Consider the following 24,145-nt stretch of genomic DNA (forward strand, 5'->3'; position numbering starts at 1 on the left):
GCAGGTGATTTTTGCGTGTCCGGCAGGTGGTTCTGGCGAGTCGAGCAGGTGGTTCCGGGGTCATTGGCACGTGGTTATGGCATATCTGAGAGGTGGTTCCGGCATGCCCGGCAGGTGATTCCGGAGTGTTCGCCAAGTGTTTCCGGCGTAGCCGGCTGGTGATTTTGCATGTCCAGCGGTCGTTCCGGCGGGTCGAGCCGGTGGTTCCGACGTGTCCGGCAGGTGGTTCCAGTCTGTCCGGCAGGTGGTTCTGTGGTGTCGGCACGAGGTTCAGTCTGAGAGGCTGTGCCGGCATGCCCCTCACGTGATTCCGGCTTGTCCCCGAAGTGGTGCTGGTGTAGCGGACAGGTGATTTTGGCGTGTCCGGCAGGTGGTTCAGGCGAGTTGAGCAGGTGGTTGCGACGTGCTCGGCAGGTGCTTCCGGCGTCTCCGGCACGTGTTTCTGGCACATCTGACTGGTGGTTCCGGCATGCCCAAAAGTTGATTCCGGTCTGTCCGGTAGGTGGTTCCGGCGTGCACGGCACGTGGTTCTGGTACGTCTCAGAGGTGGTTGCGTATGCCCAACAGGTGATTCCGGACTGTCTGCCACGTGCTTCTGGCACGTGTGAGAGGTGATTCCAACATGCCCGGCAGGTCATTTCGGAGAGTCGTCCAAGTGGTTCTGGCGTAGCCCGCAGGTGATTTCGGCGTGTCCGGCAGGTGGTTCCGCCGTGCTCGGCAGGTGATTCAGGCATGGCCGTCACGTGGTTCCAGTCTGTCCAGGACGTGTTTCCAGCTTCTCCGGCAGGTGGTTCTGGTACGTCTGAGAGGTGGTTCCGCCATGGCTGGCAGGTGATGCCGGACCGTCCCCCAGGTGGTTCTGGCATAGCCAGAAGTTGATATTGGCCTGTCCGGCAGGTGGTTCCAGCGAGTCGAACAGGTGGCTCCGGAGTTCTTGGCTGGTGGTTCCGGTCTGTCCGGTAGGTGTTTCCGGCGTGTCTGGCACGTGCTTCCGGCACGTCGGAGAGGTGGTTCCGGCGTGCTCAGCAGGTGGTTCAGGCGGTTCTGGCAGGTGGTATCCGTCTGTTCGGGGTGTGGTTCCAGCATCTCATGAACACGTTTCTGGCACGTCTGAGATGTGGTTCCAGCCGGCCCGACAGGTGTTTCCGGAGTGTTCGCCAAGTGGTTCTGGCATAGTCGGCAGGTGATTTTGGCATGTCCGGCAGGTGGTTCAGGCGCGTTGAGCAGGTGGTTCCAACGTGCTTGGCAGGTGCTTCCGGCGTCTCCGGCACGTGTTTCTGGCACATCTGACAGGTGGTTCCGGCATGCCCGAAAGGTGATTCCGGTCTGTCCGGTAGGTGGTTCCAGCCTGCACGGCATGTGGTTCTGGTACGTCTCAGAGGTGGTTGCGCATGCCCAACAGGTGATTCCGGACTGTCCGCCACATGGTTCTGGCACGGCTGAGAGGTGGTTCCGGCATGCGCGACAGGTGGTTTCGGAGTGTCCGCCAGGTGGTTCTGGCGTACCCGGCAGGTGATTTTGGCGTGTCCGGCAGGTCTTTCTGGCGAGTCGAGCAGGTGGCTCCGGCATGCTCGGCAGGTGCTTCCGGCGTCTCCGGCACGTGGTTCTGGTGTGTCTGAGAGCTGGTTCCGGCATGTCCGGCAGATGATTCCGGAGTGTCCGCCAAGTGGTTCGGGCATACCCGGCTGGTGATTTTGGCATGTCAGATAGGTAGTTCCGGCGAGTCGAGCAGGTGGCTTCGGCGTGCTCGGCAGGTTGTTCAGACGGGTCTGGCCGGTGTTTTCCGTCTGTTCGGGGTGTGGTTCCAGCATCTCATGCACATGGTTCTGGCACGTCTGAGATGTGGTTCCGGCCGGCCCGACAGGTGTTTCCGCAGTGTCCGCCAAGCACTTCTGGCGTAGTTGGCAGGTGATTTTGGCATGACCGGCAGGTGGTTCCAGACTGTCCAGGACGTGTTTCCAGCTTCTCCGGCAGGTGGTTCTGCTACGTCTGAGAGGTGGTTCCGCCATGGCTGGCAGGCGATTCCGGACCGTCCCCCAGGTGGTTCTGGCATAGCCAGCAGTTAATATTGGCCTGTCCGGCAGGTGTTTCCGGCGAGTCGAGCAGGTGGCTCCGGCGTGCTCGGCAGGTTTTTCAGACGGGTCTGGCAGGTGTTTTCCGTCTGTTCGGGGTGTGGTTCCAGCATCTCATGCACATGGTTCTGGCACGTCTGAGATGTGGTTCCGGCCGGCCCGACAGGTGTTTCCACAGTGTCCGCCAAGTGGTACTGGCGTAGTTGGCAGGTGATTTTGGCATGACCGGCAGGTGGTTCCAGCAAGCCCGGCAGGTGATTCCGAAGTGTTCCCCAACTGGTTGTGGCGTAGCCGGCAGGTGATTTTTGCGTGTCCGGCAGGTGGTTCTGGTGAGTCGAGCAGGTGGTTCCGGTGTGCTCGGCAGGTGCTTCCGGGGTCATTGGCACGTGGTTCTGGCATATCTGAGAGGTGGTTCCGGCATGCCCGGCAGGTGATTCCGGAGTGTTCGCCAAGTGTTTCCGGCGTAGCCGGCAGGTGATTTTGCATGTCCAGCGGTCGTTCCTGCGGGTCGAGCCGGTGGTTCCGGCGTGTCCGGCAGGTGGTTCCGGTCTGTCCGGCAGGTGGTTCTGTGGTGTCCGGCACGAGGTTCAGTCTGAGAGGCTGTGCCGGCATGCCCCTCACGTGATTCCGGCTTGTCCCCGAAGTGGTGCTGGTGTAGCGGGCAGGTGATTTTGGCGTGTCCGGCAGGTGGTTCAGGCGAGTTGAGCAGGTGGTTGCGACGTGCTCGGCAGGTGCTTCCGGCGTCTCCGGCACGTGTTTCTGGCACATCTGACTGGTGGTTCCGGCATGCCCAAAAGTTGATTCCGGTCTGTCCGGTAGGTGGTTCCGGCGTGCACGGCACGTGGTTCTGGTACGTGAAAGAGGTGGTTGCGTATGCCCAACAGGTGATTCCGGACTGTCCGCCACGTGCTTCTGGCACGTCTGAGAGGTGGTTCCAACATGCCCGGCAGGTCATTTCGAAGAGTCGTCCAAGTGGTTCTGGCGTAGCCCGCAGGTGATTTTGGCGTGTCCGGCAGGTGGTTCCGCCGTGCTCGGCAGGTGGTTCAGGCATGGCCGTCACGTGGTTCCAGTCTGTCCAGGACGTGTTTCCAGCTTCTCCGGCAGGTGGTTCGGGTCTGTCCGGCAGGTGGTTCTGTGGTGTCCGGCACGAGGTTCAGTCTGAGAGGCTGTGCCGGCATCCCCCTCACGTGATTCCGGCTTGTCCCCGAAGTGGTGCTGGTGTAGCGGGCAGGTGATTTTGGCGTGTCCGGCAGGTGGTTCAGGCGAGTTGAGCAGGTGGTTGCGACGTGCTCGGCAGGTGCTTCCGGGGTCATTGGCACGGGGTTCTGGCATGTCTGAGAGGTGGTTCCTGCATGCCCGGCAAGTGATTCCGGAGTGTTCGCCAAGTGGTTCTGGCATAGTCGGCAGGTGATTTTGGCATGTCCGGCAGGTGGTTCAGGCGAGTTGAGCAGGTGGTTCCAACGTGCTTGGCAGGTGCTTCCGGCGTCTCCGGCACGTGTTTCTGGCACATCTGACAGGTGGTTCCGGCATGCCCGAAAGGTGATTCCGGTCTGTCCGGTAGGTGGTTCCAGCCTGCACGGCATGTGGTTCTGGTACGTCTCAGAGGTGGTTGCGCATGCCCAACAGGTGATTCCGGACTGTCCGCCACATGGTTCTGGCACGTCTGAGAGGTGGTTCCGGCATGCCCGGCAGGTCATCCCAGAGAGTCCTCCAAGTGGTTCTGGCATAACACGCAGGTGATTTTGGCGTGTCTGGCAGGTTGTTCCGTTGTGCTTGGCAGGTGGTTCAGGCTTGGCCGGCAGGTGGTTCCAGACTGTCCAGGACGTGTTCCCAGCTTCTCCGGCAGGTGGTTCTGGTACGTCTGAGAGGTGGTTCCGCCATGGCTGGCAGGCGATTCCGGACCGTCCCCCAGGTGGTTCTGGCATAGCCAGAAGTTGATATTGGCCTGTCCGGCAGGTGGTTCCAGCGAGTCGAACAGGTGGCTCCGGCGTGCTCGGCAGGTGGTTCCGGTCTGTCCGGTAGGTGATTTTGGTGTGTCCGGCAGGTGTTTCTGGCGAGTCAAGCAGGTGGCTCCGGCATGCTCGGCAGGTGCTTCCGGCGTCTCCGGCACGTGGTTCTGGTGTGTCTGAGAGCTGGTTCCGGCATGTCTGGCAGATGATTCCGGAGTGTCCGCCAACTGGTTCTGGCATACCCGGCTGGTGATTTGGGCATGTCAGGTAGGTGGTTCCGGCAAGTCGAGCAGGTGGCTCCGGCGTGCTCGGCAGGTTGTTCAGACGGGTCTGGCAGGTGTTTTCCGTCTGTTCGGGGTGTGGTTCCAGCATCTCATGCACATGGTTCTGGCACGTCTGAGATGTGGTTCCGGCCGGCCCGACAGGTGTTTCCACAGTGTCCGCCAAGTGGTACTGGCGTAGTTGGCAGGTGATTTTGGCATGACCGGCAGGTGGTTCCAGCAAGCCCGGCAGGTGATTCCGAAGTGTTCCCCAACTGGTTGTGGCGTAGCCGGCAGGTGATTTTTGCGTGTCCGGCAGGTGGTTCTGGCGAGTCGAGCAGGTGGTTCCGGCGTGCTCGGCAGGTGCTTCCGGGGTCATTGGCACGTGGTTCTGGCATATCTGAGAGGTGGTTCCGGCATGCCAGGCAGGTGATTCCGGAGTGTTCGCCAAGTGTTTCCGGCGTAGCCGGCAGGTGCTTTTGCATGTCCAGCGGTCGTTCAGGCGGGTCGAGCCGGTGGTTCCGGCGTGTCCGGCAGGTGGTTCCGGTCTGTCCGGCAGGTGGTTCTGTGGTGTCCGGCACGAGGTTCAGTCTGAGAGGCTGTGCCGGCATGCCCCTCACGTGATTCCGGCTTGTCCCCGAAGTGGTGCTGGTGTAGCGGACAGGTGATTTTGGCGTGTCCGGCAGGTGGTTCAGGCGAGTTGAGCAGGTGGTTGCGACGTGCTCGGCAGGTGCTTCCGGCGTCTCCGGCACGTGTTTCTGGCACATCTGACTGGTGGTTCCGGCATGCCCAAAAGTTGATTCCGGTCTGTCCGGTAGGTGGTTCCGGCGTGCACGGCACATGGTTCTGGTACGTGTCAGAGGTGGTTGCGTATGCCCAACAGGTGATTCCGGACTGTCTGCCACGTGCTTCTGGCACGTCTGAGAGGTGGTTCCAACATGCCCGGCAGGTCATTTCGGAGAGTCGTCCAAGTGGTTCTGGCGTAGCCCGCAGGTGATTTTGGCGTGTCCGGCAGGTGGTTCCGCCGTGCTCGGCAGGTGGTTCAGGCATGGCCGTCACGTGGTTCCAGTCTGTCCAGGACGTGTTTCCAGCTTCTCCGGCAGGTGGTTCTGGTACGTCTGAGAGGTGGTTCCGCCATGGCTGGCAGGTGATCCCGGACTGTCCCCCAGGTGGTTCTGGCATAGCCAGCAGTTGATATTGGCATGTCCGGCAGGTGGTTCCAGCGAGTCGAACAGGTGGCTCGGGCGTTCTTGGCAGGTGGTTCCGGTCTGTCCGGTAGGTGTTTCCGGCGTGTCTGGCACGTGCTTCCGGCACATCTGAGAGGTGGTTCCGGCATGCGCGGCAGGTGATTCCGTAGTGTCCGCCAGGTGGTTCTGGCATACCTGGCAGGTGATTTTGGCGTGTCCGGCAGGTGTTTCTGGCGAGTCGAGCAGGTGGCTCCGGCATGCTCGGCAGGTGCTTCCGGCGTCTCCTGCACTTGGTTCTGGTGTGTCTGAGGGCTGGTTCCGGCATGTCCGGCAGATGATTCCGGAGTGTCCGCCAAGTGGTTCTGGCATACCCAGCAGGTGATTTTGGCGTGTCAGGGAGGTGGTACCGGTGAGTCGAGCAGGTGGTTCCGGCGTGCTCAGCAGGTCGTTCAGGCGGTTCTGGCAGGTGGTATCCGTCTGTTCGGGGTGTGGTTCCAGCATCTCATGAACACGTTTCTGGCACGTCTGAGATGTGGTTCCAGCCGGCCCGACAGGTGTTTCCGCAGTGTCCGCCAAGCGGTTCTGGCGTAGTTGGCAGGTGATTTTGGCATGACTGGCAGGTGGTTCCAGCAAGCCTGGCAGGTGATTCCAAAGTGTTCACCAACTGGTTGTGGCGTAGCCGGCAGGTGATTTTTGCGTGATCGGCAGGTGTTTCTGGCGAGTCGAGCAGGTGGTTCCGGCGTGCTCGGCTGGTGCTTCTGGGGTCATTGGCACGGGGTTCTGGCATGTCTGAGAGGTGGTTCCTGCATGCCCGGCAAGTGATTCCGGAGTGTTCGCCAAGTGGTTCTGGCATAGTCGGCAGGTGATTTTGGCATGTCCGGCAGGTGGTTCAGGCGAGTTGAGCAGGTGGTTCCAACGTGCTTGGCAGGTGCTTCCGGCGTCTCCGGCACGTGTTTCTGGCACATCTGACAGGTGGTTCCGGCATGCCCGAAAGGTGATTCCGGTCTGTCCGGTAGGTGGTTCCAGCCTGCACGGCATGTGGTTCTGGTACGTCTCAGAGGTGGTTGCGCATGCCCAACAGGTGATTCCGGACTGTCCGCCACATGGTTCTGGCACGTCTGAGAGGTGGTTCCGGCATGCCCGGCAGGTCATCCCAGAGAGTCCTCCAAGTGGTTCTGGCATAACACGCAGGTGATTTTGGCGTGTCTGGCAGGTTGTTCCGTTGTGCTTGGCAGGTGGTTCAGGCTTGGCCGGCAGGTGGTTCCAGACTGTCCAGGACGTGTTTCCAGCTTCTCCGGCAGGTGGTTCTGGTACGTCCGAGAGTTGGTTCCGCCATGGCTGGCAGGCGATTCCGGACCGTAGCCCAGGTGGTTCTGGCATAGCCAGAAGTTGATATAGGCCTGTCCGGCAGGTGGTTCCAGCGAGTCGAACAGGTGGCTCCGGCGTGCTCGGCAGGTGGTTCCGGTCTGTCCGGTAGGTGATTCCGGCGTGTCCGTCACGTGCTTCCGGCACGTCTGAGAGGTGGTTCCGGCATGCGCGACAGGTGATTTCGGAGTGTCCGCCAGGTGGTTCTGGCGTACCCGGCAGGTGATTTTGGCGTGTCCGGCAGGTGTTTCTGGCGAGTCGAGCAGGTGGCTCCGGCATGCTCGGAAGGTGCTTCCCTCGTCTCCGGCACATGGTTCTGGTGTGTCTGAGATCTGGTTCCGGCATGTCCGGCAGATGATTCCGGAGTGTCCGCCAAGTGGTTCTGGCATACCCTGCTGGTGATTTGGGCATGTCAGGTAGGTGGTTCCGGCGAGTCGAGCAGGTGGCTCCGGCGTGCTCGGCAGGTTGTTAAGACGGGTCTGGCAGGTGTTTTCCGTCTGTTCGGGGTGTGGTTCCAGCATCTCATGCACATGGTTCTGGCACGTCTGAGATGTGGTTCCGGCCGGCCCGACAGGTGTTTCCACAGTGTCCGCCAAGTGGTACTGGCGTAGTTGGCAGGTGATTTTGGCATGACCGGCAGGTGGTTCCAGCAAGCCCGGCAGGTGATTCCGAAGTGTTCCCCAACTGGTTGTGGCGTAGCCGGCAGGTGATTTTTGCGTGTCCGGCAGGTGGTTCTGGCGAGTCGAGCAGGTGGTTCCGGGGTCATTGGCACGTGGTTATGGCATATCTGAGAGGTGGTTCCGGCATGCCCGGCAGGTGATTCCGGAGTGTTCGCCAAGTGTTTCCGGCGTAGCCGGCTGGTGATTTTGCATGTCCAGCGGTCGTTCCGGCGGGTCGAGCCGGTGGTTCCGACGTGTCCGGCAGGTGGTTCCAGTCTGTCCGGCAGGTGGTTCTGTGGTGTCGGCACGAGGTTCAGTCTGAGAGGCTGTGCCGGCATGCCCCTCACGTGATTCCGGCTTGTCCCCGAAGTGGTGCTGGTGTAGCGGACAGGTGATTTTGGCGTGTCCGGCAGGTGGTTCAGGCGAGTTGAGCAGGTGGTTGCGACGTGCTCGGCAGGTGCTTCCGGCGTCTCCGGCACGTGTTTCTGGCACATCTGACTGGTGGTTCCGGCATGCCCAAAAGTTGATTCCGGTCTGTCCGGTAGGTGGTTCCGGCGTGCACGGCACGTGGTTCTGGTACGTCTCAGAGGTGGTTGCGTATGCCCAACAGGTGATTCCGGACTCTCTGCCACGTGCTTCTGGCACGTGTGAGAGGTGATTCCAACATGCCCGGCAGGTCATTTCGGAGAGTCGTCCAAGTGGTTCTGGCGTAGCCCGCAGGTGATTTCGGCGTGTCCGGCAGGTGGTTCCGCCGTGCTCGGCAGGTGATTCAGGCATGGCCGTCACGTGGTTCCAGTCTGTCCAGGACGTGTTTCCAGCTTCTCCGGCAGGTGGTTCTGGTACGTCTGAGAGGTGGTTCCGCCATGGCTGGCAGGTGATCCCGGACTGTCCCCCAGGTGGTTCTGGCATAGCCAGCAGTTGATATTGGCCTGTCCGGCAGGTGGTTCCAGCGAGTCGAACAGGTGGCTCCGGCGTTCTTGGCAGGTGGTTCCGGTCTGTCCGGTAGGTGTTTCCGGCGTGTCTGGCACGTGCTTCCGGCACGTCTGAGAGGTGGTTCCGGCATGCGCGGCAGGTGATTCCGTAGTGTCCGCCAGGTGGTTCTGGCATACCCGGCAGGTGATTTTGGAGTGTCCGGCACGTGTTTCTGGCGAGTCGAGCAGGTGGCTCCGGCATGCTCGGTAGGTGCTTCCGGCGTCTCCGGCACGTGGTTCTGGTGTGTCTGAGAGCTGGTTCCGGCATGTCCGGCAGATGATTCCGGAGTGTCCGCCAAGTGGTTCTGGCATACCCAGCAGGTGATTTTGGCGTGTCAGGGAGGTGGTACCGGTGAGTCGAGCAGGTGGTTCCGGCGTGCTCAGCAGGTGGTTCAGGCAGTTCTGGCAGGTGGTATCCGTCTGTTCGGGGTGTGGTTCCAGCATCTCATGAACACGTTTCTGGCACGTCTGAGATGTGGTTCCAGCCGGCCCGACAGGTGTTTCCGCAGTGTCCGCCAAGCGGTTCTGGCGTAGTTGGCAGGTGATTTTGGCATGACTGGCAGGTGGTTCCAGCAAGCCTGGCAGGTGATTCCAAAGTGTTCACCAACTGGTTGTGGCGTAGCCGGCAGGTGATTTTTGCGTGATCGGCAGGTGGTTCTGGCGAGTCGAGCAGGTGGTTCCGGCGTGCTCGGCTGGTGCTTCCGGGGTCATTGGCATGGGGTTCTGGCATGTCTGAGAGGTGGTTCCTGCATGCCCGGCAAGTGATTCCGGAGTGTTCGCCAAGTGGTTCTGGCATAGTCGGCAGGAGATTTTGGCATGTCCGGCAGGTGGTTCAGGCGAGTTGAGCAGGTGGTTCCAACGTGCTTGGCAGGTGCTTCCGGCGTCTCCGGCACGTGTTTCTGGCACATCTGACAGGTGGTTCCGGCATGCCCGAAAGGTGATTCCGGTGTGTCCGGTAGGTGGTTCCAGCCTGCATGGCATGTGTTTCTGGTACGTCTCAGAGGTGGTTGCACATGCCCAACAGGTGATTCCGGACTGTCCGCCACGTGCTTCTGGCACGGCTGAGAGGTGGTTTCAGCATGCCCGGCAGGTCATCCCAGAGAGTCCTCCAAGTGGTTCTGGCATAACACGCAGGTGATTTTGGCGTGTCTGGCAGGTTGTTCCGTTGTGCTTGGCAGGTGGTTCAGGCTTGGCGGGCAGGTGGTTCCAGTATGTCCAGGACGTGTTTCCAGCTTCTCCGGCAGGTGGTTCTGGTACGTCTGAGAGGTGGTTCCGCAATGGCTGGCAGGTGATTCCGGACCGTCCCCCAGGTGGTTCTGGCATAGCCAGCAGTTGATATTGGCCTGTCCGGCAGGTGGTTCCAGCGAGTCGAACAGGTGGCTCCGGCGTGCTCGGCAGGTGGTTCCGGTCTGTCCGGTAGGTGATTCCGGCGTGTCCGGCACGTGCTTCCGGCACGTCTGAGAGGTGGCTCCGGCATGCGCGACAGGTGATTTCGGAGTGTCCGCCAGGTGGTTCTGGCATACCCGGCAGGTGATTTTGGCGTGTCCGGCAGGTGTTTCTGGCGAGTCGAGCAGGTGGCTCCGGCATGCTCGGCAGGTGCTTCCGGCGTCTCCGGCACGTGGTTCTGGTGTGTCTGAGAGCTGGTTCCGGCATGTCCGGCAGATGATTCCGCAGTGTCCGCCAAGTGGTTCTGGCATACCCGGCTGGTGATTTTGGCATGTCAGGTAGGTGGTTCCGGCGAGTCGAGCAGGTGGCTCCGGCTTGCTCGGCAGGTTGTTCAGACGGGTCTGGCAGGTGTTTTCCGTCTGTTCGGGGTGTGGTTCCAGCATCTCATGCACATGGTTCTGGCACGTCTGAGATGTGGTTCCGGCCGGCCCGACAGGTGTTTCCACAGTGTCCGCCACGTGGTACTGGCGTAGTTGGCAGGTGATTTTGGCATGACCGCCAGGTGGTTCCAGCAAGCCCGGCAGGTGATTCCGAAGTGTTCCCCCACCGGTTGTGGCGTAGCCAGCAGGTGATTTTTGCGTGTCCGGCAGGTGGTTCTGGCGAGTCGAGCAGGTGGTTCCGGCGTGCTCGGCAGGTGCTTCCGGGGTCATTGGCACGTGGTTCTGGCATATCTGAGAGGTGGTTCCGGCATGCCCGGCAGGTGATTCCGGAGTGTTCGCCAAGTGTTTCCGGCGTAGCCGGCAGGTGATTTTGCATGTCCAGCGGTCGTTCCGGCGGGTCGAGCCCGTGGTTCCGGCGTGTCCGGCAGGTGGTTCCGGTCTGTCCGGCAGGTGGTTATGTGGTATCCGGCACGAGGTTCAGTCTGAGAGGCTGTGCCGGCATGCCCCTCACGTGATTCCGGCTTGTCCCCAAAGTGGTGCTCGTGTAGCGGGCAGGTGATTTTAGCGTGTCCGGCAGGGGGTTCAGGCGAGTTGAGCAGGTGGTTCCAACGTGCTTGGCAGGTGCTTCCGTCGTCTTCGGCACGTGTTTCTGGCACATCTGACAGGCGGTTCCGGCATGCCCGAAAGGTGATTCCGGTCTTTCCGGTAGGTGGTTCCAGCCTGCACGGCACGTGGTTCTGGTCCGTCTCAGAGGTGGTTGCGCATGCCCAACAGGTGATTCCGGACTGTCCGCCACGTGCTTCTGGCACGTCTGAGAGGTGGTTCCAACATGCCCGGCAGGTCATTTCGGAGAGTCGTCCAAGTGGTTCTGGCGTAGCCCTCAGGTGATTTTGGCGTGTCCGGCAGGTGGTTCCGCCGTGCTCGGCAGGTGCTTCAGGCATGGCCGTCACGTGGTTCCAGACTGTCCAGGACGTGTTTCCAGCTTCTCCGGCAGGTGGTTCTGGTACGTCTGAGAGGTGGTTCCGCCATGGCTGGCAGGTGATCCCGGACTGTCCCCCAGGTGGTTCTGGCATAGCCAGCAGTTGATATTGGCCTGTCCGGCAGGTGGTTCCAGCGAGTCGAACAGGTGGCTCCGGCGTTCTTGGCAGGTGGTTCCGGTCTGTCCGGTAGGTGTTTCCGGCGTGTCTGGCACGTGCTTCCGGCACGTCGGAGAGGTGGTTCCGGCGTGCTCAGCAGGTGGTTCAGGCGGTTCTGGCAGGTGGTATCCGTCTGTTCGGGGTGTGGTTCCAGCATCTCATGAACACGTTTCTGGCACGTCTGAGATGTGGTTCCAGCCGGCCCGACAGGTGTTTCCGGAGTGTTCGCCAAGTGGTTCTTGCATAGTCGGCAGGTGATTTTGGCATGTCCGGCAGGTGGTTCAGGCGCGTTGAGCAGGTGGTTCCAACGTGCTTGGCAGGTGCTTCCGGCGTCTCCGGCACGTGTTTCTGGCACATCTGACAGGTGGTTCCGGCATGCCCGAAAGGTGATTCCGGTCTGTCCGGTAGGTGGTTCCAGCCTGCACGGCATGTGGTTCTGGTACGTCTCAGAGGTGGTTGCGCATGCCCAACAGGTGATTCCGGACTGTCCGCCACATGGTTCTGGCACGGCTGAGAGGTGGTTCCGGCATGCGCGACAGGTGGTTTCGGAGTGTCCGCCAGGTGGTTCTGGCGTACCCGGCAGGTGATTTTGGCGTGTCCGGCAGGTCTTTCTGGCGAGTCGAGCAGGTGGCTCCGGCATGCTCGGCAGGTGCTTCCGGCGTCTCCGGCACGTGGTTCTGGTGTGTCTGAGAGCTGGTTCCGGCATGTCCGGCAGATGATTCCGGAGTGTCCGCCAAGTGGTTCGGGCATACCCGGCTGGTGATTTTGGCATGTCAGATAGGTAGTTCCGGCGAGTCGAGCAGGTGGCTTCGGCGTGCTCGGCAGGTTGTTCAGACGGGTCTGGCCGGTGTTTTCCGTCTGTTCGGGGTGTGGTTCCAGCATCTCATGCACATGGTTCTGGCACGTCTGAGATGTGGTTCCGGCCGGCCCGACAGGTGTTTCCGCAGTGTCCGCCAAGCACTTCTGGCGTAGTTGGCAGGTGATTTTGGCATGACCGGCAGGTGGTTCCAGACTGTCCAGGACGTGTTTCCAGCTTCTCCGGCAGGTGGTTCTGCTACGTCTGAGTGGTGGTTCCGCCATGGCTGGCAGGCGATTCCGGACCGTCCCCCAGGTGGTTCTGGCATAGCCAGCAGTTAATATTGGCCTGTCCGGCAGGTGTTTCCGGCGAGTCGAGCAGGTGGCTCCGGCGTGCTCGGCAGGTTGTTCAGACGGGTCTGGCAGGTGTTTTCCGTCTGTTCGGGGTGTGGTTCCAGCATCTCATGCACATGGTTCTGGCACGTCTGAGATGTGGTTCCGGCCGGCCCGACAGGTGTTTCCACAGTGTCCGCCAAGTGGTACTGGCGTAGTTGGCAGGTGATTTTGGCATGACCGGCAGGTGGTTCCAGCAAGCCCGGCAGGTGATTCCGAAGTGTTCCCCCACCGGTTGTGGCGTAGCCGGCAGGTGATTTTTGCGTGTCCGGCATGTGGTTCTGGCGAGTCGAGCAGGTGGTTCCGGCGTGCTCGGCAGGTGCTTCCGGGGTCATTGGCACGTGGTTCTGGCATATCTGAGAGGTGGTTCCGGCATGAACGGCAGGTGATTCCGGAGTGTTCGCCAAGTGTTTGCGGCGTAGCCGGCAGGTGATGTTGCATGTCCAGCGGTCGTTCCGGCGGGTCGAGCCGGTGGTTCCGGCGTGTCCGGCAGGTGGTTCCGGTCTGTCCGGCAGGTGGTTCTTTGGTGTCCGGCACGAGGTTCAGTCTGAGAGGCTGTGCCGGCATGCCCCTCACGTGATTCCGGCTTGTCCCCGAAGTGGTGCTGGTGTAGCGGGCACGTGATTTTGGCGTGTCCGGCAGGTGGTTCAGGCGAGTTGAGCAGGTGGTTGCGACGTGCTCGGCAGGTGCTTCCGGCGTCTCCGGCACGTGTTTCTGGCACATCTGACTGGTGGTTCCGGCATGCCCAAAAGTTGATTCCGGTCTGTCCGGTAGGTGGTTCCGGCGTGCACGGCATGTGGTTCTGGTACGTCTCAGAGGTGGTTGCGTATGCCCAACAGGTGATTCCGGACTGTCCGCCACGTGCTTCTGGCACGTCTGAGAGGTGGTTCCAACATGCCCGGCAGGTCATTTCGGAGAGTCGTCCAAGTGGTTCTGGAGTAGCCCGCAGGTGATTTTGGCGTGTCCGGCAGGTGGTTCCGCCGTGCTCGGCAGGTGGTTCAGGAATGGCCGTCACGTGGTTCCAGTCTGTCCAGGACGTGTTTCCAGCTTCTCCGGAGGTGGTTATGGTATGTCTGAGAGGTGGTTCCGCCATGGCTGGCAGGTGATCCCGGACTGTCCCCCAGGTGGTTCTGGCATAGCCAGCAGTTGATATTGGCCTGTCCGGCAGGTGGTTCCAGCGAGTCGAACAGGTGGCTCCGGCGTTCTTGGCAGGTGGTTCCGGTCTGTCCGGCAGGTGTTTCCGGCGTGTCTGGCACGTGCTTCCGGCACGTCTGAGAGGTGGTTCCGGCATGCGCGGCAGGTGATTCCGTAGTGTCCGCCAGGTGGTTCTGGCATACCCGGCAGGTGATTTTGGCGTGTCCGGCAGGTGTTTCTGGCGAGTCGAGCAGGTGGCTCGGGCATGCTCGGCAGGTGCTTCCGGCGTGTACGGCACGTTGTTCTGGTGTGTCTGAGAGCTGGTTCCGCCATGTCCGGCAGATGATTCCGGAGTGTCCGCCAAGTGGTTCTGGCATACCCGGCTGGTGATTTTGGCGTGTCAGGGAGGTGGTACCGGTGAGTCGAGCAGGTGGTTCCGGCGTGCTCAGCAGGTGGTTCAGGCGGTTCTGGCAGGTGGTATCCGTCTGTTCGGGGTGTGGTTCAAGCATCTCATGAACACGTTTCTGGCACGTCTGAGATGTGGTTCCGGCCGGCCCGACAGGTGTTTCCGCAGTGTCCGCCAAGCGGTTCTGGCGTAGTTGGCAGGTGATTTTTGCATGACTGGCAGGTGGTTCCAGCAAGCCTGGCAGGTGATTCCAAAGTGTTCCCCAACTGGTTGTGGCATAGCCGGCAGGTGATTTTTGCGTGATCGGCAGGTGGTTCTGGCGAGTCGAGCAGGTGGTTCCGGCGTGCTCGGCTGGTGCTTCCGGGGTCATTGTCACGGGGTTCTGGCATGTCTGAGAGGTGGTGCCTGCATGCCCGGCAAGTGATTCCGGAGTGTTCGCCAAGTGGTTCTGGCATAGTCGGCAGGTGATTTTCGCATGTCCGGCAGGTGGTTCAGGCGAGTTGAGCAGGTGGTTCCAACGTGCTTGGCAGGTGCTTCCGGCGTCTCCGGCATGTGTTTCTGGCACATCTGACAGGTGGTTCCGCCATGCCCGAAAGCTGATTCCGGTCTGTCCGGTAGGTGGTTCCAGCCTGCACGTCATGTGGTTCTGGTACGTCTCAGAGGTGGTTGGGCATGCCCAACAGGTGATTCCGGACTGTCCGCCACATGGTTCTGGCACGTCTGAGAGGTGGTTCCGGCATGCCCGGCCGGTCATCCCAGAGAGTCCTCCAAGTGGTTCTGGCATAACACGCAGGTGATTTTGGCGTGTCTGGCAGGTTGTTCCGTTGTGCTTGGCAGGTGGCTCAGGCTTGGCCGGCAGGTGGTTCCAGACTGTCCAGGACGTGTTTGAAGCTTCTCCGGCAGGTGGTTCTGGTACGTCTGAGAGGTGGTTCCGCCATGGCTGGCAGGTGATTCCGGACCGTCCCCCAGGTGGTTCTGGCATAGCCAGCAGTTGATATTGGCCTGTCCGGCAGGTGGTTCCAGCGAGTCGAACAGGTGGCTCCGGCGTGCTCGGCAGGTGGTTCCGGTCTGTCCGGTAGGTGATTCCGGCGTGTCCGGCACGTGCCTCCGGCACGTCTGAGAGGTGGTTCCGGCATGCGCGACAGGTGGTTTCGGAGTGTCCGCCAGGTGGTTCTGGCGTACCCGGCAGGTGATTTTGGCGTGTCCGGCAGGTGGTTCTGGCGAGTCGAGCAGGTGGTTCCGGCGTGCTCGGCAGGTGCTTCCGGGGTCATTGGCACGTGGTTCTGGCATATCTGAGAGGTGGTTCCGGCATGCCCGGCAGGTGATTCCGGAGTGTTCGTCAAGTGTTTCCGGCATAGCCGGCAGGTGATTTTGCATGTCCAGCGGTCGTTCCGGTGGGTCGAGCCGGTGGTTCCGGCGTGTCCGGCAGGTGGTTCCGGTCTGTCCGTCAGGTGGTTCTGTGGTGTCCGGCACGAGGTTCAGTCTGAGAGGCTGTGCCGGCATGCCCCTCACATGATTCCGGCTTGTCCCCGAAGTGGTGCTGGTGTAGCGGGCAGGTGATTTTGGCGTGTCCGGCAGGTGGTTCAGGCGAGTTGAGCAGGTGGTTCCAACGTGCTTGGCAGGTGCTTCCGGCGTCTCCGGCACGTGTTTCTGGCACATCTGACAGGTGGTTCCGGCATGCCCGAAAGGTGATTCCGGTCTGTCCGGTAGGTGGTTCCAGCCTGCACGGCATGTGGTTCTGGTACGTCTCAGAGGTGGTTGCGCATGCCCAACAGGTGATTCCGGACTGTCCGCCACATGGTTCTGGCACGTCTGAGAGGTGGTTCCGGCATGCCCGGCAGGTCATCCCAGAGAGTCCTCCAAGTGGTTCTGGCATAACACGCAGGTGATTTTGGCGTGTCTGGCAGGTTGTTCCGTTGTGCTTGGCAGGTGGTTCAGGCTTGGCCGGCAGGTGGTTCCAGACTGTCCAGGACGTGTTTCCAGCTTCTCCGGCAGGTGGTTCTGGTACGTCTGAGAGGTGGTTCCGCCATGGCTGGCAGGCAATTCCGGACCGTCCCCCAGGTGGTTCTGGCATAGCCAGCAGTTGATATTGGCCTGTCCAGCAGGTGGTTCCAGCGAGTCGAACAGGTGGCTCCGACGTGCTCGGCAGGTGGTTCCGGTCTGTCCGGTAGGTGATTCCGGCGTGTCCGGCACGTGCTTCCGGCACGTCTGAGAGGTGGTTCCAGCATGCGCGACAGGTGGTTTCGGAGTGTCCGCCAGGTGGTTCTGGCGTACCCGGCAGGTGATTTTGGCGTGTCCGGCAGGTGTTTCTGGCGAGTCGAGCAGGTGGCTCCGGCATGCTCGGCAGGTGCTTCCGGCGTCTCCGGCACATGGTTCTGGTGTGTCTGAGAGCTGGTTCCGGCATGTCCGGCAGATGATTCTGGAGTGTCCGCCAAGTGGTTCTGGCATACCCAGCTGGTGATTTGGGCATGTCAGGTAGGTGGCACCGGCGTGCTCGGCAGGTTGTTCAGACGGGTCTGGCAGGTGTTTTCCGGCTGTTCGGGGTGTGGTTCCAGCATCTCATGAACATGGTTCTGGCACGTCTGAGATGTGGTTCCGGCCGGCCCGACAGGTGTTTCCACAGTGTCCGCCAAGTGGTACTGGCGTAGTTGGCAGGTGATTTTGGCATGACCGGCAGGTGGTTCCAGCAAGCCCGGCAGGTGATTCCGAAGTGTTCCCCCACCGGTTGTGGCGTAGCCGGCAGGTGATTTTTGCGTGTCCGGCATGTGGTTCTGGCGAGTCGAGCAGGTGGTTCCGGCGTGCTCGGCAGGTGCTTCCGGGGTCATTGGCACGTGGTTCTGGCATATCTGAGAGGTGGTTCCGGCATGCCCGGCAGGTGATTCCGGAGTGTTCGCCAAGTGTTTGCGGCGTAGCCGGCAGGTGATGTTGCATGTCCAGCGGTCGTTCCGGCGGGTCGAGCCGGTGGTTCCGGCGTGTCCGGCAGGTGGTTCCGGTCTGTCCGGCAGGTGGTTCTGTGGTGTCCGGCACGAGGTTCAGTCTGAGAGGCTGTGCCGGCATGCCCCTCACGTGATTCCGGCTTGTCCCCGAAGTGGTGCTGGTGTAGCGGGCAGGTGATTTTGGCGTGTCCGGCAGGCGGTTCAGGCGAGTTGAGCAGGTGGTTGCGACGTGCTCGGCAGGTGCTTCCGGCGTCTCCGGCACGTGTTTCTGGCACATCTGACTGGTGGTTCCGGCATGCCCAAAAGTTGATTCCGGTCTGTCCGGTAGGTGGTTCCGGCGTGCACGGCACGTGGTTCTGGTCCGTCTCAGAGGTGGTTGCGCATGCCCAACAGGTGATTCCGGACTGTCCGCCACGTGCTTCTGGCACGTCTGAGATGTGGTTCCAACATGCCCGGCAGGTCATTTCGGAGAGTCGTCCAAGTGGTTCTGGCGTAGCCCGCAGGTGATTTTGGCGTGTCCGGCAGGTGGTTCCGCCGTGCTCGGCAGGTGCTTCAGGCATGGCCGTCACGTGGTTCCAGTCTGTCCAGGACGTGTTTCCAGCTTCTCCGGCAGGTGGTTCTGGTACGTCTGAGAGGTGGTTCCGCCATGGCTGGCAGGTGATCCCGGACTGTCCCCCAGGTGGTTCTGGCATAGCCAGCAGTTGATATTGGCCTGTCCGGCAGGTGGTTCCAGCGAGTCGAACAGGTGGCTCCGGCGTTCTTGGCAGGTGGCTCCGGTCTGTCCGGTAGGTGTTTCCGGCGTGTCTGGCACGTGCTTCCGGCACGTCTGAGAGGTGGTTCCGGCATGCGCGGCAGGTGATTCCGTAGTGTCCGCCAGGTGGTTCTGGCATACCCGGCAGGTGATTTTGGCGTGTCCGGCAGGTGTTTCTGGCGAGTCGAGCAGGTGGCTCCGGCAGGCTCGGCAGGTGCTTCCGGCGTCTCCGGCACTTGGTTCTGGTGTGTCTGAGAGCTGGTTCCGGCATGTCCGGCAGATGATTCCGGAGTGTCCGCCATGTGGTTCTGGCATACCCAGCAGGTGATTTTGGCGTGTCAGGGAGGTGGTACCGGTGAGTCGAGCAGGTGGTTCCGGCGTGCTCAGCAGGTGGTTCAGGCGGTTCTGGCAGGTGGTATCCGTCTGTTCGGGGTGTGGTTCCAGCATCTCATGAACACGTTTCTGGCACGTCTGAGATGTGGTTCCAGCCGGCCCGACAGGTGTTTCCGCAGTGTCCGCCAAGCGGTTCTGGCGTAGTTCGCAGGTGATTTTGGCATGACTGGCTGGTGGTCCCAGCAAGCCTGGCACGTGATTCCAAAGTGTTCACCAACTGGTTGTGGCGTAGCCAGCAGGTGATTTTTGCGTGATCGGCAGGTGGTTCTGGCGAGTCGAGCAAGTGGTTCCGGCGTGCTCCGCTGTGCTTCCGGGGTCATTGGCACGGGGTTCTGGCATGTCTGAGAGGTGGTTCCTGCATGCCCGGCAAGTGATTCCGGAGTGTTCGCCAAGTGGTTCTGGCATAGTCGGCAGGTGATTTTGGCATGTCCGGCAGGTGGTTCAGGCGAGTTGAGCAGGTGGTTCCAACGTGCTTGGCAGGTGCTTCCGGCGTCTCCGGCACGTGTTTCTGGCACATCTGACAGGTGGTTCCGGCATGCCCGAAAGGTGATTCCGGTCTGTCCGGTAGGTGGTTCCAGCCTGCACGGCATGTGGTTCTGGTACGTCTCAGAGGTGGTTGCGCATGCCCAACAGGTGATTCCGGACTGTCCGCCACATGGTTCTGGCACGTCTGAGAGGTGGTTCCGGAATGCCCGGCAGGTCATCCCAGAGAGTCCTCCAAGTGGTTCTGGCATAACACGCAGGTGATTTTGGCGTGTCTGGCAGGTTGTTCCGTTGTGCTTGGCAGGTGGTTCAGGCTTGGCCGGCAGGTGGTTCCAGACTGTCCAGGACGTGTTTCCAGCTTCTCCGGCAGGTGGTTCTGGTACGTCTGAGAGGTGGTTCCGCCATGGCTGGCAGGTGATTCCGGACCGTCCCCCAGGTGGTTCTGGCATAGCCAGCAGTTAATATTGGCCTGTCCGGCAGGTGGTTCCAGCGAGTCGAAAAGGTGGCTCCGGCGTGCTCGGCAGGTGGTTCCGGTCTGTCCGGTAGGTGATTCCGGCGTGTCCGGCACGTGCTTCCGGCACGTCTGAGAGGTGGTTCCGGCATGCGCGACAGGTGATTTCGGAGTGTCCGCCAGGTGGTTCTGGCGTACCCGGCAGGTGATTTTGGCGTGTCCGGCAGGTGTTTCTGGCGAGTCGAGCAGGTGGCTCCGGCATGCTCGGCAGGTGCTTCCGGCGTCTCCGGCACGTGGTTCTGCTGTGTCTGAGAGCTGGTTCCGGCATGTCCGGCAGATGATTCCGGAGTGTCCGCCAAGTGGTTCTGGCATACTCGGCTGGTGATTTTGGCATTTCAGGTAGGTGGTTCCGGCGAGTCGAGCAGGTGGCTCCGGCGTGCTCGGCAGGTTGTTCAGACGGGTCTGGCTGGTGTTTTCCGTCTGTTCGGGGTGTGGTTCCAGCATCTCATGCACATGGTTCTGGCACGTCTGAGATGTGGTTCCAGCCGGCCCGACAGGTGTTTCCACAGTGTCCGCCAAGTAGAACTGGCGTAGTTGGCAGGTGATTTTGGCATGACCGGCAGGTGGTTCCAGCAAGCCCGGCAGGTGATTCCGAAGTGTTCCCCCACCGGTTGTGGCGTAGCCGGCAGGTGATTTTTGCGTGTCCGGCAGGTGGTTCTGGCGAGTCGAGCAGGTGGTTCCGGCGTGCTCGGCAGGTCCTTCCGGGGTCATTGGCACGTGGTTCTGTCATAGCTGAGAGGTGGTTCCGGCATGCCCATCAGGTGATTCCGGAGTGTTCGCCAAGTGATTCCGGCGTGGCCGGCAGGTGATTTTGATGTCCAGCGGTCGTTCCGGCGGGTCGAGCCGGTGGTTCCGGCGTGTCCGGCAGGTGGTTCCGGTATGTCCGGCAGGCGGTTCTGTGGTGTCCGGCACGAGGTTCAGTCTGAGAGGCTGTGCCGGCATGCCCCTCACGTGATTCCGGCTTGTCCCCGAAGTGGTGCTGTTGTGTGGGCAAGTGATTTTGGCGTGTCCGGCAGGTGGTTCAGGCGCGTTGAGCAGGTGGTTCCAACGTGCTTGGCAGATGCTTCCGTCGTCTTCGTCACGTGTTTCTGGCACATCTGACAGGTGGTTCCGGCATTCCCCAAAGGTGATTCCGGTCTTTCCGTTAGGTGGTTCCAGCCTGCACGGCACGTGGTTCTGGTACGTCTCAGAGGTGGTTGCGCATGCCCAACAGGTGATTCCGGACTGTCCGCCACGTGCTTCTGGCACGTCTGAGAGGTGGTTCCAACATGCCCGGCAGGTCATTTCGGAGAGTCGTCCAAGTGGTTCTGGCGTAGCCCGCAGGTGATTTTGGCGTGTCCGGCAGGTATTTCCGCCGTGCTCGGCAGGTGGTTCAGGCATGGCCGTCACGTGGTTCAAGTCTGTCCAGGACGTGTTTCCAGCTTCTCCGGCAGGTGGTTCTGGTACGTCTGAGAGGTGGTTCCGCCATGGCTGGCAGGTGATCCCGGACTGTCCCCCAGGTGGTTCTGGCATAGCCAGCAGTTGATATTAGCCTGTCCGGCAGGTGGTTCCAGCGAGTCGAACAGGTGGCTCCGGCGTTCTTGGCAGGTGGTTCCGGTCTGTCCGGTAGGTGTTTCCGGCGTGTCTGGCACGTGCTTCCGGCACGTCTGAGAGGTGGTTCCGGCATGCGCGGCAGGTGATTCCGTAGTGTCCGCCAGGTGGTTCTGGCATACCCAGGAGGTGATTTTGGCGTGTCCGGCAGGTGTTTCTGGCGAGTCGAGCAGGTGGCTCCGGCAGGCTCGGCAGGTGCTTCCGGCGTCTCCGGCACTTGGTTCTGGTGTGTCTGAGAGCTGGTTCCGGCATGTCCGGCAGATGATTCCGGAGTGTCCGCCATGTGGTTCTGGCATACCCAGCAGGTGATTTTGGCGTGTCAGGGAGGTGGTACCGGTGAGTCGAGCAGGTGGTTCCGGCGTGCTCAGCAGGTGGTTCAGGCGGTTCTGGCAGGTGGTATCCGTCTGTTCGGGGTGTGGTTCCAGCATCTCATGAACACGTTTCTGGCACGTCTGAGATGTGGTTCCAGCCGGCCCGACAGGTGTTTCCGCAGTGTCCGCCAAGCGGTTCTGGCGTAGTTCGCAGGTGATTTTGGCATGACTGGCTGGTGGTCCCAGCAAGCCTGGCACGTGATTCCAAAGTGTTCACCAACTGGTTGTGGCGTAGCCAGCAGGTGATTTTTGCGTGATCGGCAGGTGGTTCTGGCGAGTCGAGCAAGTGGTTCCGGCGTGCTCCGCTGTGCTTCCGGGGTCATTGGCACGGGGTTCTGGCATGTCTGAGAGGTGGTTCCTGCATGCCCGGCAAGTGATTCCGGAGTGTTCGCCAAGTGGTTCTGGCATAGTCGGCAGGTGATTTTGGCATGTCCGGCAGGTGGTTCAGGCGAGTTGAGCAGGTGGTTCCAACGTGCTTGGCAGGTGCTTCCGGCGTCTCCGGCACGTGTTTCTGGCACATCTGACAGGTGGTTCCGGCATGCCCGAAAGGTGATTCCGGTCTGTCCGGTAGGTGGTTCCAGCCTGCACGGCATGTGGTTCTGGTACGTCTCAGAGGTGGTTGCGCATGCCCAACAGGTGATTCCGGACTGTCCGCCACATGGTTCTGGCACGTCTGAGAGGTGGTTCCGGAATGCCCGGCAGGTCATCCCAGAGAGTCCTCCAAGTGGTTCTGGCATAACACGCAGGTGATTTTGGCGTGTCTGGCAGGTTGTTCCGTTGTGCTTGGCAGGTGGTTCAGGCTTGGCCGGCAGGTGGTTCCAGACTGTCCAGGACGTGTTTCCAGCTTCTCCGGCAGGTGGTTCTGGTACGTCTGAGAGGTGGTTCCGCCATGGCTGGCAGGTGATTCCGGACCGTCCCCCAGGTGGTTCTGGCATAGCCAGCAGTTAATATTGGCCTGTCCGGCAGGTGGTTCCAGCGAGTCGAAAAGGTGGCTCCGGCGTGCTCGGCAGGTGGTTCCGGTCTGTCCGGTAGGTGATTCCGGCGTGTCCGGCACGTGCTTCCGGCACGTCTGAGAGGTGGTTCCGGCATGCGCGACAGGTGATTTCGGAGTGTCCGCCAGGTGGTTCTGGCGTACCCGGCAGGTGATTTTGGCGTGTCCGGCAGGTGTTTCTGGCGAGTCGAGCAGGTGGCTCCGGCATGCTCGGCAGGTGCTTCCGGCGTCTCCGGCACGTGGTTCTGCTGTGTCTGAGAGCTGGTTCCGGCATGTCCGGCAGATGATTCCGGAGTGTCCGCCAAGTGGTTCTGGCATACTCGGCTGGTGATTTTGGCATTTCAGGTAGGTGGTTCCGGCGAGTCGAGCAGGTGGCTCCGGCGTGCTCGGCAGGTTGTTCAGACGGGTCTGGCTGGTGTTTTCCGTCTGTTCGGGGTGTGGTTCCAGCATCTCATGCACATGGTTCTGGCACGTCTGAGATGTGGTTCCAGCCGGCCCGACAGGTGTTTCCACAGTGTCCGCCAAGTAGAACTGGCGTAGTTGGCAGGTGATTTTGGCATGACCGGCAGGTGGTTCCAGCAAGCCCGGCAGGTGATTCCGAAGTGTTCCCCCACCGGTTGTGGCGTAGCCGGCAGGTGATTTTTGCGTGTCCGGCAGGTGGTTCTGGCGAGTCGAGCAGGTGGTTCCGGCGTGCTCGGCAGGTCCTTCCGGGGTCATTGGCACGTGGTTCTGTCATAGCTGAGAGGTGGTTCCGGCATGCCCATCAGGTGATTCCGGAGTGTTCGCCAAGTGATTCCGGCGTGGCCGGCAGGTGATTTTGATGTCCAGCGGTCGTTCCGGCGGGTCGAGCCGGTGGTTCCGGCGTGTCCGGCAGGTGGTTCCGGTATGTCCGGCAGGCGGTTCTGTGGTGTCCGGCACGAGGTTCAGTCTGAGAGGCTGTGCCGGCATGCCCCTCACGTGATTCCGGCTTGTCCCCGAAGTGGTGCTGTTGTGTGGGCAAGTGATTTTGGCGTGTCCGGCAGGTGGTTCAGGCGCGTTGAGCAGGTGGTTCCAACGTGCTTGGCAGATGCTTCCGTCGTCTTCGTCACGTGTTTCTGGCACATCTGACAGGTGGTTCCGGCATTCCCCAAAGGTGATTCCGGTCTTTCCGTTAGGTGGTTCCAGCCTGCACGGCACGTGGTTCTGGTACGTCTCAGAGGTGGTTGCGCATGCCCAACAGGTGATTCCGGACTGTCCGCCACGTGCTTCTGGCACGTCTGAGAGGTGGTTCCAACATGCCCGGCAGGTCATTTCGGAGAGTCGTCCAAGTGGTTCTGGCGTAGCCCGCAGGTGATTTTGGCGTGTCCGGCAGGTATTTCCGCCGTGCTCGGCAGGTGGTTCAGGCATGGCCGTCACGTGGTTCCAGTCTGTCCAGGACGTGTTTCCAGCTTCTCCGGCAGGTGGTTCTGGTACGTCTGAGAGGTGGTTCCGCCATGGCTGGCAGGTGATCCCGGACTGTCCCCCAGGTGGTTCTGGCATAGCCAGCAGTTGATATTAGCCTGTCCGGCAGGTGGTTCCAGCGAGTCGAACAGGTGGCTCCGGCGTTCTTGGCAGGTGGTTCCGGTCTGTCCGGTAGGTGTTTCCGGCGTGTCTGGCACGTGCTTCCGGCACGTCTGAGAGGTGGTTCCGGCATGCGCGGCAGGTGATTCCGTAGTGTCCGCCAGGTGGTTCTGGCATACCCAGGAGGTGATTTTGGCGTGTCCGGCAGGTGTTTCTGGCGAGTCGAGCAGGTGGCTCCGGCATGCTCGGCAGGTGCTTCCGGCGTCTCCGGCACTTGGTTCTGGTGTGTCTGAGAGCTGGTTCCGGCATGTCCGGCAGAGGATTCCGGAGTGTCCGCCAAGTGGTTCTGGCATACCCAGCAGGTGATTTTGGCGTGTCAGGGAGGTGGTACCGGTGAGTCGAGCAGGTGGTTCCGGCGTGCTCAGCA

This window comes from Equus caballus, unplaced genomic scaffold, assembly GCF_041296265.1.
Source record: "Equus caballus isolate H_3958 breed thoroughbred unplaced genomic scaffold, TB-T2T haplotype1-0000019, whole genome shotgun sequence".
Lineage (NCBI taxonomy): Eukaryota > Metazoa > Chordata > Mammalia > Perissodactyla > Equidae > Equus > Equus caballus.